This window comes from Artibeus jamaicensis, unplaced genomic scaffold, assembly GCF_021234435.1.
Source record: "Artibeus jamaicensis isolate MK-2021 breed Jamaican fruit bat unplaced genomic scaffold, CSHL_Jam_final scaffold_1689, whole genome shotgun sequence".
NCBI classification, from domain to species: Eukaryota; Metazoa; Chordata; class Mammalia; order Chiroptera; family Phyllostomidae; genus Artibeus; species Artibeus jamaicensis.
In genome coordinates this window covers 11,320,017-11,324,368 of record NW_026522029.1, presented here as the reverse complement: position 1 = coordinate 11,324,368, position 4,352 = coordinate 11,320,017, and the positions used below count along the sequence as shown (strand labels likewise).

The 4,352-nt window shown below is 43.7% G+C and overlaps 1 pseudogene; it reads right to left on the bottom strand.

The window, feature by feature from the left end:
• Positions 1-520: 520 nt before the first annotated feature.
• Positions 521-2,335, bottom strand: LOC119054949 (lysine--tRNA ligase-like; annotated as a pseudogene).
• Between the last annotated feature and the right edge of the window lie 2,017 nt (positions 2,336-4,352).

The following is a 4,352-nucleotide window of genomic DNA, read 5'->3' as shown; positions in this document are numbered from 1 at the left end:
AAGTTCTTAACTGGTTGCTAGAGACAGAACTAGTTTTTAACTAAATATTATTTTGCACAAACTCGATTGTTTTATCTATTTCATAGTCCACGTAAAATCAGTAATCAAACGAGGGTTTGTATAGTTTTCAAACAGAACAGGGTCATGTATTTCATTTAGTATTTTCTAAATCTGTATGGATAACTTTGATTAATTCTATTATTTTGATAGTAGGGGAAGCATTTCTCTATAAACTATGAAATATAGCACAGATTCAGTGAGATATTTTTCTCACTTGTTTAGGGCATAGTCATGAATTAATAAACCCAAAACTCTTTCATCTCTATCATATAATGCTATTTTTTTTAAGTGACAAACGGTTTACTTGGTAAGGAGGAGTAAAGGAGGAACACCTAATTATTTTTCTCTCTCTCTGGGGCCGAACTGCGATAGTCAAATGTCTAGCACTGCACAAGCACATCCTCGATCTTGTGCAGAAGTGCAAAGATGCCTGAGTTATGTGACTTGCCATGCTCATTTTCTAGGCAGAAGCACCCGCTCTTGTGCCTTCCAGTGTCTCAGCAGTTGCTACATTTTCCTCCTTGCCATCAGGTTTCATGGCAGGAAACAGCAGCACTTCCTTGACGTTACTAGGGTCTGTGAGCAGCATGGTGACGCGGTCAATGCTCATGCCCCAGACAGCTGTGGGGGGCAGCCGGTATTCCAGGGAAGTGCAGAAGTTTTTGTCTATGAACATGGCCTCGTCATCCTCAGCGGCCTTGGCCTTGGCCCGTTCTTCAAAAAGCTGCCACTGCCTCATGGGGTCATTCAGCTCGGTGTAGGCATTGCATATTTCCTTCTTCATGACAAAAATTCAAAGCGCTCAGTCAGACCCTCTTTAGAGCGGTGCCACTTTGCCAGGGGGCTCACTATCTGGGGGTGATCACAGATGAAGGTGGGGTTGATGCACACCACTTCCAGGAACTCCCCAACAAGCTTATCCAGGAGCCTGGCTGTGGTCCGAGGTGGAAGGCAGTCATAGCTTTTGCTACGCGAATATCATCAAGAATTTTGCGAGTTTCTTCAGTTTCGAAGAGGTTGGTTTCCAGCAGCTTCACACCCAGGGCTTTCTCTAGCTCTTCTATCATGCTGATTTTCTGGAAGGGCAGGGTGAAGTCACCCTCATAGGCTTGGCCCTCAGGACCGTCTGAATGGTACGTGACCTTGTAACTGCCCACCATGTTCTTCACCATCCCAGAAATCATCTTCTCCGTGATTTCCATGAGGTCATGATAGTCTGTGTAGGCCACGTAGAACCCACATGTGGTGAACTCAGGATTGTGAGTCATGTCGATTCCTTCATTCTAAAACTGGCATCCAATCTCATATACCGGATCAATGCCACCAACTACCAGCATCTTATGGTAGAGTTCTGGAGCAATCCTCATGTGTATATATAAGTTCATGTCCAGCTCATTGTGGTAGGTGATGAAAGGTTTGGCCACCGCTCCCCTGGGATGAGGTTCATCATGGGAGTTTTGACCTCTAGGAATCCCAGCTCATCTAAGAAGTTTCTTATATGTGTGATGATCTTAGAGTGGATGATAAATTTCTGCCTCATGAAGTCATTCAGGATCAAGTCCAAGTGTCTCTGACGATACCGTGTTTGCTTGTCTTTGAGGCCAAAGTGCAGATGAGGCCACATGTGCAGACAAGGAGACAGCAATGTGATCTCACAGGGAACGATGCTCAGCTCTCCTGCCTTGGTTTTCCCAGGATTCCCCTGAACTCCAATGATGTCTCCCTGGCGCAGTTTGTTACTGATACGAATAAATTCTTCTTCTGATTCATAATTCCTGGAATTGGCCATGACTTGCAACTTGACCCCCTCCCCTCGGAGGTCACAGAAGATGAGCTTTCCCCCAGAAGCTCTTTTGGCATGGATCCTCCCTGCCACCTTTAAGGTGATGTCACTCAGGTGGTCCCCAGGCTCCAGGTGACTGTAGTCTGGATGAAGTGAGTCAGTGAGGTGTCTACGTGGAATTTGTGTGGGTATGGGTCTTCCCCATTGGCCCTTACTTGCTGGATTGCTTGGCTGTGGGTCTTGTAGTACTGGTTTGGGTCCAGGCCCTCCTCCTGGGGACCCAGGAGGTGAGGTCATCAGTGGTGTGGTCAGCGGTGGTGTGGTCAGTGGCCGTAGCACAGGCCTGGCTTAGTTGTTTCTCACTGAGCCCCTTCTGTTGGCTGCCTTCTCCACTGTCTTCTTTTCAGCTTTCAGGCATCTCTTTTGCTCATTCTTGCGCAGTTTTGTTTCACCATCATCCACGTTCTCTTTGGGCCATGGCACCAAAGCCATCTCCCCAGAGGCCGGGACTGGAAGGGAAAGCTACTTGTTAATATCCAGATTTTTTACATTGTCTAGAGCTTTCTGTAATGCTTCTCATTTACTGATGATGCAGAAATTAACTTAATTCAATTTGTTTACACTTCACGTCTAACATGTAAATAAAATATATCTAATTAGAAATATTATAAGCATATATTTACATGCAGTAAAGAGGAGTAGCACATGTAATAAGTTTTTAAAAATTTCTCCTTCAAGAGAAATTATAGCTGCAGCATCTTATATTCTATAATAGATTTCCATTTAGTATTTTATTTCCATTGGATATTATTATTTTAAACTTTGATTTGAAATATATGTGTGTATTTCTATTGAGATATTTATCTTAGTTGTACCAAACTACAACTATTATTGGTTTCATTAGTTTCAATATTCTTAATTAGATGTTCCATCTAAGCAGAGAGACTAGTTTTCTGATTGATCTTACCCAATAGGCTTTAAGTGGTTAGGATGCTTTTTTTTTCTTTAGGATGCTCTTTGACCCAACATCAAACACTCTCCTTTGTCCAGAACATGCTTTCCACATGCCTCCTTGATTTCATCTTACATATCAACCTCGGATCTGTGTGATTGTATGTTACACTTGTATGTCTTACTGTGGGGGTGACTTTGCCTGCAAGTCCCCCATCTGCCACAGATGAAAGTAAACACTACCAAGACACAATCTGCTTGGGAAGGAGAGGTGGCCAATTTCTCAGAGGAAAAAGGCCAGAAGCCCTTTCCTCAATAGCTTTTATTGGGTTGTAATACACAGGAATATAGGGCGGCAAGGATCAAATGGTAGATAACATTTCAAAGAAATCTGAGGGCTTAGTTTGAGTCAATGCCTGCCAGGAAAGGGGGTTGCAGAAACTTTGGGAGACATACTCATTTCCTGCTTGGACCCTTAACGTATGCATGAAAGCACTTTTAGCCCAATTCTTTCTTATGCCCAATTACCTTGGATGCCGCTCTAGCAAGGCAAGGAGCTGCACCACCTCCCCCATCACAGGTTTTCAGGCTTAAGTGGATTAGAGCCAGGAAGCGCTTCTCCCAGAGGACATGGGGACTCGGGCTATGTCAGAATAGCCAGGGGTCAAGGGTCCATCACTCCCTCTTTGTTGCAGCCCCCCAAGTCCTTCCATGATGGCCTCCCAAGTGATCATGTCTGGTTTAGGTTGCCCCTTCTCTGAGGAGTCGTACCTGTCATGGACTAACTGACCATGTATTGAGGGCAGAGCATGAAGCAGAGGCAGCGTTTGCTACCAGAGACAAGCTTTGTCTCCTTGTGGCTCACATTCAGGAGGTCGCTCACTCAGCCTTAGCCATGGAGGGGGGGGTAGTTATAACTCCTGAAACCAGGCAGAGAGGTCCCCAACATCTTACTACAATTTCACTTCCCTCTTCCAAACCCTTCTCTCCCATCTCCTTTATAGATGGCCGGCAGAATAATTTTTCTTATTGTTTTATCATGGATTACCTCGCAACCAGGTAAATACCTATCAAGATTCTTCTCAGTGAGGGCAAACATTTCCTTTTATAAAATAGTAAGATTACCCCTAATTACTTTGTGTGGGGATTTCGATGTCCACACATTCTCTCTGGCTCACCTTCTCTTTAGTATGTACTGAATGTTATGTATCACTTACGTTTGCAGAGCACGGCTGCAGTTGATGCCACAGTTTTGACAATACAAACGGCTGTGCAGCTCATTCTTATGCATGGGCTCCGCTGCATTGTACAAAATAATTGAACTGGTCCAGTGTCTTAAAGTGACACACAGCATATTTTTGTTCCCCTTAGCAACTTTGTTGTGATGCACACTTAATCTTCATTTAATTCACATTTAGTTTTATTCTTAACATTTACAATAGACCTTCCTGTGAAATAACACAATTTGCACCATGTTAAAACTTCCTGATAATGTTCTTGAAGCATTTTTGTATTAGAAGATGGTATTAAATTATGGAAAGCCTCAAAGGACAATGAA